This window comes from Protopterus annectens, chromosome 10.part0 (assembly GCF_019279795.1).
Source record: "Protopterus annectens isolate FY-2018-M chromosome 10.part0, PAN1.0, whole genome shotgun sequence".
Taxonomy (NCBI): Eukaryota; Metazoa; Chordata; order Ceratodontiformes; family Protopteridae; genus Protopterus; species Protopterus annectens.
This window is the reverse complement of record NC_056744.1, coordinates 1,622,466,291-1,622,480,774: the sequence shown is the minus strand read 5'-3', so window position 1 is coordinate 1,622,480,774 and position 14,484 is coordinate 1,622,466,291.

The following is a 14,484-nucleotide window of genomic DNA, read 5'->3' as shown; positions in this document are numbered from 1 at the left end:
TGACTGCCATTGTTATGTAATAATTGCAAAATATCCTTTTCAAATGCTTCCAGTAATGGATGTAACTGTGGTGTGGTTGTAGCTGGTTTTTTAAAACAAAACAGTAATCAGTGACTACTGTTTGCTCATATAACAATTTAAACATTACATTTCTCAGAAACATTTTTATGTCAATTATAAAGTCTATAGTGTCTGTATTTAATGAGGGTATGAAAGATAAACCGTTCTGTAGTAATGACATCTCTCCCTTATTCAACGTTTTAGAGATGTTTATAACTAGTCCCTGTTCAGAAACTACCACGGCTTCTTCATCTGCATCTTCATTTCATTGTCTTGTGACATCTTCCTTTTCTTCCTCTCTCTGTCCTTTGGAGCCAGAGAGTGGGAGAATTCCTCGATGGGTAGTGGGAATTTTGGAAAAAATGAGTTTATCATCGAATTCGGTGTCTCTTTCACTTGGTTTTACAATGATGAGGTTCAGTGTCTCTGTACACATTTCACCATGGTTTGGAGTTGATCCCACCTTCTCACTCCCTTCTCTCATAGATGGAGCTGTAAATTGACAGTTTGACAAGATTCAGTCTCAAAACACAAAAGGCATTATTTAGGAAAAAGAGTGTATTCAATTCTATTATGAATCCAGTGGTACAGGCATTTGAAACAGCCTGTATTAAAGATTCCCAAAAATTGCACACTGATGGGAGTAGATATAAATGTTACACCTTAATTAAAGATGAGTTTAAATTGCTGAAAAATCTAATATGTGGTAAAACAATACACATTATGAAACCAGAAAGGGGGGAGACTTATTTATGATTCTATCAATTTTTCTAGTGAAAGTTTTAAGATTTTACCTGACAAGGAAACTTATTCGGTCTAAAAATGAAATTAATATAGCATATTGAATCTGATGTTGTTAATCTTCTTTCAATTCATCACTGATGGGTTCAGTTCGAAGCCCCTTGGAACCATGTCGGCTAATACCAAGCTCGTGTACACCAAAAACTCTCGAGCTAAGCTGCTACCCACAATGCCCTTCTCCCCATTACCTCAGATCTCATTTGCTGTATAGCCATATAGCAGCGTTTCACCAAGCTCTCAAGCTAAGTGGTATTTTTCTTGATATTTTCCTGGATATTTGGATATATATCTCTATTTAGTCACTCTCTAAATCTATTTCCTTTCTACTTCACTTGTTTACAGGTATTTGTAACTTTCCTAAGTAGCTCTACCCATTGGGTAATTCTTTTTACCATCATTGGTATGCCCTCTCCTTACCCTTGTGGTATCTTCTTTCCTTTCTAGGTGTTTTCCTTGTTTGATATTTTAGTTAACTTGTGATTAGTGTGTTTTTGGAAATGTCTGATAAAAAAGGGGCTTTGGGGTTTAAACATTGCACCTCTTGCAATGGTAAACTCCCAAACAGCAACTCTCATGACGACTGTGTTTTTTGCCTGGGGAGTTTCTTATCTCTGTTAAACCCCCTTGTCAAATTTGCCAAAGTTTCAGTCAGCAGACGATGAATGAAACAAAGAATAAATTGATTTTGAAAAGCCTTCTTGCTTCTCCTTTCTCAGAGGTCATTTCTGTGTTGGAGGTCTCAACCCCTCCAATGAAGGACAAGAAACATCCCCACTCTGATCCCTCTTCACCGGCTGGTGATAGGAGTAAGACACCTAAACATAAGGCCCACAAAACTTCCTCAGAGCATAGACTTGCTACTTTGGCTGCAACTACTGCTGTTCTGAGCTCTGCTCAGATTACTACTATGACTCAAGCCATGGATATTACCAGATTCTCGACATCGGCGCCACCTTTGGCATCGACCCCCTCCAGCTATGGCACTGACCTTGCCTTCCACTACAGCTATGGCACTGACTTTGCCTTTGACTACATCGAAAGTGGTTCTGACCTATCCCATTTCTTTGGAACCGATGACATCGATTCCAAGCGCCTCTTTGGCACTGAGCCCTTTTACTACTCTACTGATTCCTTTGCTACCTGTCTCCAAATTAGAGACTACGGTGCTACTAGCTCAGACACCATGGACCAGATACTCCCCCCTCCTTGGATCCGTTTCTGGGTCAAATGTACAACCCCTTTTTGGATTGACCCAATACCTTCAGGAGTGTTCACTAGGTCCACCAGGAGTCTATCCGAACTTGATGTGGTGTGCCTGTTGGATCAGCTGTTGATGGTCAGAGGGATACCAAATGTTCCAAAGACTCATCCCCCTCTGGGACTTGGGTCTATCTCTCCCAGGACTCCGACGTATACTCCTTCTTCAGACCCGTAATTTCCAAAGCTCATTGCTCTGACGTCTTTTGTGGAACCCCGTTCCTTGTCTGTCACTGAGGCTTCGAGGTCATCCCTTTAGTTTTTCGGTTCCAACGGATCCGCCCCTTCCTCAGACTCTTGGTTGGGGGTGGAGTCCTCAGTCCTGGGCATGGTTCCGAGTGTGTTATTGGTTCCACCCTTGGATCAGGGGATAATGCCTGCCCTGATTCTGCTTGAGGCTTTATCCCTGGGAGTGGGGCTGACAGATTGGGGTGTAACCTCAATTCCGGGGTTGTCCTTCTTGGTTCCAGGCTCCCACTGCTCTAAGGGCAGGCCTGCTTTTCAGGTGATGGAGAGTGTGCTTGCTTCAGGAAGTGCTCCTCCGACGTTGGAACTTCATCCTGCTCCCTCTGAGCTACAGCTACCATGAGCTACCTCCCCAGGACACCGGGAGGAGAAACCTCAGGAGACCCCAGTTTGGGGTACCCATCCTTCTGAGTCTTCCTCAGATATTCCCACTGAAGAACCTCCTCGGAAGAAGGCATGCAAGAGGAAGCACATAGACTCTCCTGAAGAGTCCTTGACAGAAGACATGGACTACGATGATGGGGAGGGGCCCCCACGGTCACCCCCAGATGATTTCTCTTTTGGAGACATCCTGGAAATATTAAAACAGAAGGGTGGCTGGAAGCCCTCCAACTCTTCCTCAGAGGAATCTGTGTTTCTGCAGGCTTTTCGCTCCTGGCCTTCTACCTCTTGGGTGACCCCGCCTGCCGACGAGTTAATCCAGCTCGTCCTGCAGCGTGCTTGGCAGAACCCTGACTCTATTGAGGCCATTCCCCAGAGACCTGATAAGATTCTTTTCCCCCCAGAAGAGCATCCACACTGGTCCAGAGGTTTGCCAGTTGATGCTATGGTGACGGCGGTGGCCACTAAAAAGGATCTAGTGGAAGAAAGTCCTACTGTTCACCCAACAAGGACTCTTGGGCTGTGGACAGGTTGGGGAAGTGAATCTTTGCTTCAGCAACATTTGCTGTCAGGTCCCTGAACTACTCAGCACACTTCATGAGGCTCCAAAGAGATCTGATTACAGAACTTTCTGGATCCCTCGTGGGTCAAGTTTCCAATGAGGGACGGGACAAGTTCGCCTCTTAACTTGCCACCCTTGAATCTATTTCCAATTTGTCCATGAGGCTGCTCTCCCACGCAACCAAAGGGGTGGCCAGAGCTGTGGGTGCAAGCAAAATCATGAGGCGTCATGCCTGGATGCACATCTGTGACCTCGTGGACTCCTTCAAGTCCTCCTATTTGAATGACCCTATTGAACCATCTTTCTTATTTGGTTCTAAAATTAAGGGCACGCTAGCCAGGTGTGAGCAAGATGGAAAGACTCTGCTCTTGGCCTACATTTTTCCAAGCCTCAATGTTCTTTCTCCAGGAACCAGAGGAGTGGGAAAATCTGGCACAAGAAATCTCAGGGTCCTTTCCGCAATGCACATGACGAGGATTCCCCCAGAGTCAGAGAGGGTTTCAATGGTGGAAGATGCCCCTTTAGGGACAGAGGGGGTTCCCGAAACCAAGACTCCAGGGATTCCTTCTCCGGGTGGTCTTATCAATGCTTCTGAAGCATTGCCCGATTCTTTCCTCTGGAAGCAGTCGGGGCTCGGTTTTCTCTGCACCAAACTGCCTGGCACTCTATTACAAATGATTGATGGGTGCAGAGAATAATCTCCAGAGGCTACTACATCCCTCTCACCTTCCATCCAAAACCTACAAAAAAAACTTCCCGATGTTCCACCCAATCAAATGAAAGAAGCAGTTTCAGAGATAAGAAAGCTGTATAAAAAAAAAGAGTCATCCAACCAGTCCCTCCAGACCTATGCGGATCTGGGTTTTACTCAAGATTCTTTTTAGTGCCAAAAAAGACTAAGAACTGGAGACCTATTCTGGATCTCAGCCATTTAAACAAATCAGTTGTGCAAACCAAGTTCCGCATGGTCACTATTCAATCCATTCTCCCATTTTTAAGGGAGGATGTTTAGATGTGCTCAGTAGACCTCCAGGGATGAGTATTACGACATCAAAATGGACAAACGCTCCAGGAGTCTCCTTCGCTTCTGGCTAGGAGCCAATCATTACCAGTTCTGAGCCCTGCCATTTGGTCTCTTGACGGCCACCATAGTGTTCACAAAATGTCAAGCAGTGGTGACAGCTCATCTGAGACTTAAAGGATTCCAGGTGTTTCCATATTTAGATGATTGGCTCCTCTCCGCCCCCACCGAGCATCTTCTGACTATGGCATTCCGATACACCCTTTCACTAGCAGACTCCCTAGGCATCACTGTACACTGGGAGAAATCCAACTTAGAACCTACCGAACAGCTGGAATCTATAGGGGCAGTTTTTGATACTTGATCCTGCCTGGTATCTCTATCGGCTCACAGGCTTCAGAGGTTAAGTTTGTAAGTGCGTGTGATACTCTGTCAAAAAAACGTGTCAGCAAGGGAAGTTCTCCAGGCACTGGGGTCCATGGCTACAGCTATTCTGATAGTTCCTCTGGAAAGGTTACACAAGAAACTGTTACAATGGCTCCTATTGTCCCAGTGGTTTGCAAATCTTCACCCATCTAAACTCGCAGGTGTTCATAACCAACCCTTGCAAGCAAGATCTCCTCTGGTGGATGAGGCCAGATGGAGAACTTTGGTGTCACCCCGTTCAGACCCCTCAACCCAATGCCACTGTGACCACAAATGCTTCCCTGATAGGGTGGGGGGGGGGGCATTTTCAGGGAAAGACAGTCCAAGGGATGTGGTCGAGCTTAGAGGCCAACCTGAATATCAATGTTCTGGAGTTGAGTGGTGCTGTTAGCGTTGCAAGCATTACATCCACTTCTTCCCCCTGGAACGATTGCAGTTCAGTCAGACAATATGTCAGTAATCTGGTACATCAACAAACAAGGAGGAACCAAATCCTACCCCCTGTGTCGAGAGACCATGAGAATTTGGCACTGGACAATAGCTTCTGACCACTTTCTTATAGCAACGCACATCCCAGGGAGTTCCAACGTGATTGTGGACTGCTTGAGCAGATGCATTCTCCTTCCACACAAGTGGTCTCTCAATCCCAAAATGACGGCAGAAATTTTCAGCCGATGGGGCCAGCCCTGCTGCGACCTCTTCACCTCCCCTTCGACCAAAAAGTACAGCAGCTACTTTGCCTTCTCCCCCCCCCCCCCCCAGAGAGGGAGTCCCTGAGAGACACTCTGACTTTCGATTGTCCCAGAGGTCTCCTATACGCTTATCCTCCAATTCCCTTGATACCTCTATTCTTAAAGAAAGCCACTCAGTTGAGATGCAAGGTGATCCTCATTGCCCCATTCTGGCCTGGCCTCATCAAGTGTGGTTTCCCCTTCCTCTGGCCTCATCTGTTACAGCTTCCATGGATTTTGGACAATTGTCCAGACTTAATTTCTCACCCGAATCTGTCCACTCCCAAGCTGACAGCTTGGTTTCTCCACTTCTGTTAGTCACCAGGCAGGAAGCCCTTTCCTCACCTGTTTGTGATATCATTCTGGCCTCCCATAAACCATCCACCAGAAAACTTTACAGAGATAAATGGAAAAGGTTTTCTCTTTGGTCTAAAGAACGGATGCTAGATCCCTTCTCAGCCCCAGTCTCTGTCATCCTTCAATACCTTTCTGAGTTCTTTGAAAATGGAGCATCAGCCTCTACCATATGAGTCCATTTAGCAGCAATTTCCAATTTTCATAATGGAGTACAGGGCATTCCAATTATGTCCATTCACCTATGTAAAACCTTTCTCAAAGGAGTGTTTCACAGCAGACCTCCAATTAGGAGTCCCTTAGAGACGTTGAATCTCTCCACCCCCTTTTGAGTCTGCTACAAAATGTGATCTCAAATTTCTCTCATGGAAATCTCTCTTTGGTAGCTGTCACTTCAGCTAGACAGATCTCAGAATTACAGGCCTTCTGCATCAAGAGACCGTACCTAATATTTCATAAAGACAGAGCATCTCTACATACTAATCCATCTTTTCTCCCCAAAGTGGTTTCTGATTTTTCTGTGAACCAATCCATTGAGCTCTCAGTGTTTTTTCCTGAACTATTCCAATAAAGGACACTCCTTGGATGTGCATAGGCAACTACGTTTCTACCTAGACAGAAATAAATCTATCCGCAAGACAGACCAACTTTTCATTTCCTTCTCTGGTCCAAGGATGGCATATGCTGTGTCAAAAGTCACTTTATCAAAGTGGCAAAGAGATTGTATTTCCTTTTCATATTCACGTACAAATGAGCCTAGATCTCACAGTATCAAAGCACATTCAACTAGAGCTATAGCAACCTCTGTAGCTTTTCACTCCTGAGCCTCTATGGACGACATTTGCGCAGCAGCCATTTGGTCTAAACCACACACTTTCATTAAACATAAGTTGGATATGGTCTCCAGGGGAAGGGCGGCCTTTGGCTCAGTGGTGCTCAGAAATATTCTTCCATAAGGGCCACCCAGGTAGCTTTTTGTCCCATCAGTGATGAATGAAAAGAAGATTAATAACATCAGATATAGAAGTTATGTCTTACCATAACGTTCCATCTGTGTTGTTGATCGTCTTCCATTCATCACATCTCACCCTCCCTCCTTCCCCCACCAAAGGCTCCTGGTAGATCTCATGGGTCCTTGTGGTGTGTCAGGGTTTTTGCTCAGAAATGGCCTCTGCTTTATTTCTATATGTCTTATGCAAACTCGATCTGAGGTAACAGGGAGAAGGGCATTGTAGGTAACAGCTTACCTCGAGAGTTTTTGCTGTATGCGAGCTTGGTATTAGGCTGACACGGTTCTGAGGGGCTTGGAACTGAGCCCATCAGTGATGAATGGAAGAAGAACAACAACACAGATGGAATATTATGGTTTAAGACATAACTTCTTTTTTATTGATAGATGATTAATGAAGCTTTATCTGAAAATTTTCAGAAAACTCATCTTGGAATACTTGCCATTTTTGGAATCATAAAAAATGTTTAAAAAACACCTTTTAGACCTATTGTGATGACAGAGGGTTCTACAACTTACTTAATTCAGTGGGGAAAATTAAAGAAACTCTTGGGATTTTTTGGGTACACTTAAGCAAAATCTTTGGGACAACAGTGTCAGTTTTCTTACAATTGATGTGGTTGACCTGTTCACATATATTCCCCAAGTTGAAGGGATGCTGTGGTTCAAAGAGGCAGTACTAAATTGTACTTTTTTAAATGGTGGGAACATTAAATTGATTATGGAATGTATGACTGTGTTTTGGAAAATAATTTTATTTATTTTGAAGATGAAACTTTTAAACAAGTAAAAGGAGTAGCCATGGGAGCATCTTGTGCCAAAATGTATAGGTTCATAGGTAGGTACTAGGCTATTGGCCCAAAGGCCTATGTAAGCCTAGCCAACAAGGTTTCCTGGCTTTCGCCACCCAAGAAAGTTATTTTCCTGTGCCCCTGTCAAGCAGAGCCACAGAAGTGATCCCCGAGATGTATTTCCTATTTCCCATCCACTCATCAAGATTTTTCTTGAAGAGTGCTAATGAGGAACTTTGCTTGACATAGATGGGTAGCTTGTTCCAGAGTATGAGAAGTCTCTGGGACAGAAATCTATCCCTCCAGCATGTCCTGCTTATTGTGGTGACAAGGTTTAGGTCCCTACTGCATGTAGCTCAGAGGGATTGGGATTTCTTTAGGTGTAGCATGTCCAACAGCTCTGGGTTTGACATAGCTTTATATGTTAGGCAGCGATCAACTCAGAGTAGGCGATATGCTATGGAGTAAAGCTGGAGTTTTTTGAGACGTCAGTGTAGGGCATCTGTTTGAGGCCAGTAATCTTCTTTGTGGGGTACTTCTGTGGCCTTTCCAGCTGCTGCAGATGTCTTGTGAGGTACATTCCAAAAGGGGCGCTGTACTCTGTAATGGGTTTAATGAGTGTTGAGTAGAGGGGAACAATGACCTCTCTTTTCATGGATGAGAACCCTTTTATGATAAGGTGTGCCACATAGAAGGACTTCCTGACTACTGTGGCGATGTGATTATCAAAGGAGAGACTACTGTCCACCTGGGTCCCAAGGTCTTGTTAAGTAGACTGCTGCCTATGTGGTAGCTTATGGGAACAGAGTTTTTACCAAAGGGGATGACAATGTACGTTTTGGCATTGAGCTTGAGGCGATGGCTTTGACACCAGGCATCTGTCTCAGTGAGGCCCTTCTGTAGGATGTCCACATCATCTGGGGACTTGACTATGGCTCCTAGTTTACAGTCATCTGCAAACTTCATTAGCCGGAGGCCTTGTGTGTTAGCCTGTACTTCAGAGAAGTAGATATCAAACAGGAGAGGTCCCAGAACTGAACCCTCTGGTACTCCACTTGTCACTGGTTTGAAGTCAGAATTGGAGTCTGCAACTTTTAGCTATAATTCCAGAATGGGGGATGGTGTCGAAAGTCTTGGCGAGGTCAAGATAGGCTGTGTGAACCACCTTACCCTCTTCTACTGCATTGGTGACTGCCTCAAAGAAGTCGATCAGGTTCAGGAGGCATGATCTGCCTTTCACAAACCCAAACTGGGTGGGGTCCAGAGAATGGTATATGAACTTCAACTATGCTGTGGTATTCTGGATATATCTAATGAATTCTTTAACTTAATTTTCTGTCCTCTACCATAGAATAAAAATGTCATCTAAAAATCAATATGCCAACTTAGTTATGCTTACATGGGAAAGGCTTCTTATTTTTAAGTTGGAACACACAGGCTATATCAAGTTATATTTAAGATTTTTAGATGACATTTTATTCTATAGTAGGGGACAGAAAATTAGGTTAAATAATTCATTAGATATATCCAGAACACCACAGCATAGTTGAAGTTCATATACCATTTTGACCTTAATATGATTAACTACCTTGAAACTACAATTTTTAAGGAAAGAGGAAAATTTACTTCGAATATCTTTAGGAACCCCACTTTTAATAATGGATATTTGCATTTTAAGAGTTTACATCCATTTAGTGGGAAAACTGGTATACTTAAGGGACAGTTTGTTCTGTTAGCTCTTATGACATCTGATGATGAGTTATTAAATATTGAGATGGACAAGCATGAGGAAATGTTTATCAGTACAGGATATACAGTGAAATGTATACAGGCAGTAAAAAAACAAGATTATTGATGATCGTGCTAATAAGTTCAAACCACCTTTAGGGGTAGGTTTTGTTCCTAATAGCATCAGTAATAAGCACAGAAATGAAAATACTCCAAGGGGAGAATATCTGAAAGTGCCTTAGTGGTGTCTTATAATTTAAATAATGAAAAAAAGAAAGTGTGCAGCTTATAACCAATGTTGCTGTATTTGGATGGGTTACAGGACTATTATCGAAGGTCTAAACAGAGGAGAAATATTTCCCATGAAGGGCAGTTATTACAGTAAAGTGTTAGTATATATTGGTTTATGCTGTACGAGTCCTGTTTTTTATGTAGGCAAAACTGAGAGAACCTATATATATATATATATATATATATATATATATATATATAACATTTAGAAGGAAAAATCTAACCATGCCCTTTACAAACATTCTGCGGTGTGCCCGTGGTTTAAGGAATTTGTGAAGGTGGCCTAATGGTTAAGGTATTTGCCTTACAAACACAAGGTGCAGGGTTAGAGTCTCACAAGGGATAATTGGCTAGGCTTAAAATGGCTCACAAGGGCAGTTAGCCTAGTACTAATCTATGAACCTATAATAGGTTCATAGGTAGGTACTAGGCTATTTGCCAGAAGGCATTTATAAGCCTAGCCAGAGTGTGTCGGCTTTCGCTGCCCCATTGATTAATTAACTGATCCTCTGTCAAGCAGAGCCAATGAAGTGATCCCAGGGGGTGTATCTTCTGTTACCCATCCACTCGTCAAGGTTTCTCTTAAAGAGTGTTAGTGAGGGGCTAAGCCTGATGTAATTTGGAATTTTGTTCCAAAACATGGGGAGTCTCTGTGACAGGAATCTATCCCTCCAGCATGTTCTATTTATTGTTGTGGTGAGGTTTAGCTCACTAGAGCACGTGGCTCGCAGTGACCTGGATTTCTTTAGGTGGAGCATGTCCATCAATTCCGAGTTGGACATGGCTCTGTAAGTCTCGCAGAGATCACCTCTGAGTAAGCAATATGCCACTGAGTACAGCCGAAGTTTTTTCAGTCAGGCTGCATAGGGCATATGTTTGAGACCAGTAATCCTCTTGGTGAGGTACATTTGTGGTATTTCCAGCTGTTGGAAGTGTCTTGTGAGGTACATCACAAATGGGGCATTGTACTCTATGATGGGTCTAATGAGTGACAAGTAGAGGGGCACTATAGCCTCTTTATTTCTAGATGCAAACCCTTTAGTAATTAGATGAGCCGCATAGAAGAATTTCCTAACCACTTTGGCAATATGATTGTCAAAGGAGAGACTACTATCTACCTGGGTACCCAGATCTCTCATTACCTCTTCTGTATTAAGGGGGCTGCCACGTACGTGGTAATTCATGGGTGTTTTGTTTTTCCCAAACAGGATGACTATGCATTTTTTGGCATTTAGCTTGAGGCCATGACTTTGACACCAGGTGTCCGTCTCAGTAAGGCCCTTTTGGAGGATGTCCGTGTCAGCCAGAGAGTCAATTATGGCTCCCAGTTTGCAGTCATTAGCAAACTTGGTTAGCCATAGTCCTCCTGTGTTTGCCTGTACTTCTGAGAAGTATATGCCGAACAGTAGGGGTCCCAGGACTGAGCCTTGTGGGACACCACTTGTGACTGATTTAGAGTCGGACCAGGAGCCCGCTATTCTTACCGTGTGAGTTCTGTCTGAAAGCCAGTTGGCAACCCATCTCATGATGGTTTATGTTTAGGCTGGTGAGTTTTTCTGTAATACCCAAGTGGGGAATGGTGTCGAAAGCCTTAGCGAGGTCAAGGTAGGCTGTGTGAACCACCTTTCTCTCGTCTATGGCCTTGGTGATTGTCTCGAAGAAGTCAACCAGGTTTAGTAGGCATGATCTGCCCTTAAAGCTAAACTGGGTTGGGTTAAGTGTTTGGAGGTTCCCAATGTCTTTGTTAATGTAGACCAGGCTAGTCAGGCTTATGGGGCGATAGTTACCAGGGTCAGTTGTGGCCCCTCCTTTGTGGAGTGGAATAACTGTTGCTGTGCACCATTCTATGGGCACATAGCCTGTGGAGAGGCTGAGGTTGAACAGCATGTTTAGATGGGGGGGTTAGTTCGTTCTGTAGTTCATTGCAAGATGCAGCCTGGGACACCATCTGGTCCCATTGACGCTGTGTTTTTGGCTTTTGAAAGGGCTGTTTTCACCTGTGTGTCTGTGATTTTTGGGACACTATACTTTTCCGGTATTGTTGTGGGCCCTTTTGGAGGCAAGAGGGGGGTGAAGTTTGCACTGAATCTATCTACGAGGATGTTGGCAATATCAGTAGGCTCAGTATATTTTGTGCTATTTTGCACTAGTTCAGTGCATATCTGTGAGTTGCCACTTAGATTCTTAACATAGCTAAAGAAGGCTTTGTGGTTATCTTTTGAATCCTTGCCTATTTTTCTTTCGAAGTTAGCCTTGGATGATTTCATGAGGGACCTCAGTTTCTTACTGATACTGATCAGGGATGTCTTTCCTTCTTGGGATTTGCTTTTTTTCTGAACTAGTTTCCTCCTTCTATTGTATAGCCTGTTTATTGCAGGGGTCCACCAAACTGCTTTCCTTCTCTTAGAGGAGTGAGTCTTGGTTTGCTAGGGATGGCATGATCCATGCTTCCTTGTAGGTGCTCATAGAGTGCATTTGTAAAGGTTTCTGCATCTTGGGCAGTGTTATCCTTTAGCATGGGGGCTGTGAAACTTACCACCTCTGTCTTAAGTAAGGTGAAGTTTGCTTTAGAAAAGTTTTTTTACTGTGGTTTCCTTAGTTTGGGGTGGTGGTGGGGTGTGGACATCCAGAGTGATTAGTTTATGGTCTGATCTAACCAGTGACGGGTTGACCTCTGGTGTGGAACACCTGTCGCCCATGTTGGCGATGACCAGGTCCAATATGTTTTCACCTCTGGTAGGGGAGTTTACCAGCTGATCCAGGGCATTTGAGTTGATGAATTCCAGGAAGCGCTTGGTCTGGGAATTTGTACTCGAGTAGTTTTCCCAGTGAATGGTAGGGTTATTGAAATTGCCCAATGTCAGGGTGTTTGGTAGGACCTTCATGTTTTCCAGTGTCTCCAGCAAGGTGGAGTGGTGGACCTGGGTCATTGAGTGTGATCTATAGCAGGCCACAATTTGCATTGCAGATTTGCCCGATGTTAGTTGCACATGGATGATCTCAGAGGTATGCTGTGCCACTAACCTGGAGGTGTAGGTATCCTTGATGAATATGGATACACCCCTTCCTTTTGTGTTTCGGTCCGTGTTCTGTGGCCAAAACATGTGGCATGAGTTGTAGCCTGGTAGTGATGGGGTGCTCTCTGGAGCATTGAACCAGGTTTCAGTTACTGCACAGATGTCGACGTTCTCCATACTGAGGGGTGCTTCGAAAGCATGCATTTTGAGATTTAAACTCATGGTGTTGAGTAGCATAACCCTCCGTTTTTTGTTAATTGTGCTGTTTACGGAGGTGGGTTTGAATTTTGAACCTTGCCTAAAAAAGGCACTATGGGGGCAGCAAGAGCCTTGGCCAGTATTCGAAAGCCTAGGGGTGACAGGTGCAAGCCATCTCTTGCGAAGCAGCGCGGCTTATCCAGCATGTCATCCCAGGCTGACGACACTGGTTCCCCTTTGAATGACACCAGAACCTTAGCCAATTGTTGAAATTGATCATTTTTTTCTTTATACTGATGTATCATTCTTGGTTAGGGCAGGATGCTACTCAGAGTCAGGGTCATACCAGCCTGGGCTACATGATCAGAGAGCTCTTTTCATGTAGTCCAGGGAGGCACATCTCAGGTCATTTAGTCCAACATGAACAATGACAGAGTCATATTTGTACTTGTTTTGGAGTGACCTAAGTGCTTGTGTTATGTGGCGGATTCTGGCTCCCGACAGGCAGCTAACAGTAACCTTCTGCTTGTCCAGCCTAGTGAGTAATACAAGAGATAGATAAACCTGATCCTGGGGGGAGCATGGAAAAACAAGCTGGAGTACAGGAAGTTGTATTACCAACTGTAATTGAATGCCACTACCCTCCCGGGAATAAATGAATGCATTTCTATAACTCCAGTTTTGAAAATGAGGGCAGCTAAGCTGTGAGGCCAACAGGACAAGGATAACCCTTTAACTTAATTTGAAAGCTTAATAGTTTTGTGTTGGGGACATGAAACTATTTGTAGTATTAGACAAGTCAATATTTGTTATATCTGAATGAATATATGGTATGGATTTTGTGGGGGTCGTGTTTCTGTTTTAATAAGGTATTTCTAATGAGACATTCAAGATTTTCTACATGATATGAATTTATAATACATTTTTTTCTACAGTAGTTTATTTTCATCTTCCAGTCATTTCTGTATTTGAAGGATGTTGTAATGATTGAATGAAATGTAGGGTAATTCTAGTATCCTTATCAGGATGAATTTTACCATGGTATGGTTTATGTATAATAAGTTTCCTAATGGTTATATTCTTTATCTACATATTTTACATACATTTTTATAAGATTTAATGGAGTACTGCCATTTTTATCAATCTACTCATTATATTTACTACATATATTAATCTAATTATTCATTTGATAGTAATATATTTTTTAACGAGTGACTAAAGGACACAGAATTATGATTGGTTAGATTGGTCTGTCAAGTGGGGCAGTTGATGTGTAACATATGCCAGCATAGCTAGCTGGAGTTTTGTAAAGAATTCTATGTCATTTGTATATCAGACTGATTTGTACAGGTGTATGTGTTAAAAATGTATTTCTAAAGCTGCTTGTGTTAAAAAATGTACCAACAGTGGGTCCTGGTGGACAGAAAAGAAATACACCTGTATGTCAGACTGTATTGTAACTGTTGAAATGATTATATTGTAACAGAGGATACTGAAAGAGAAGAGGTTAATCCCAGTCCAGCTAACTTTGAAAAATAGTCTGAAATTAAATTACCTGGTTTAGGCCATAAAGATTATATCTTACAGTTCTGATTGCAGCCAGAGACACAA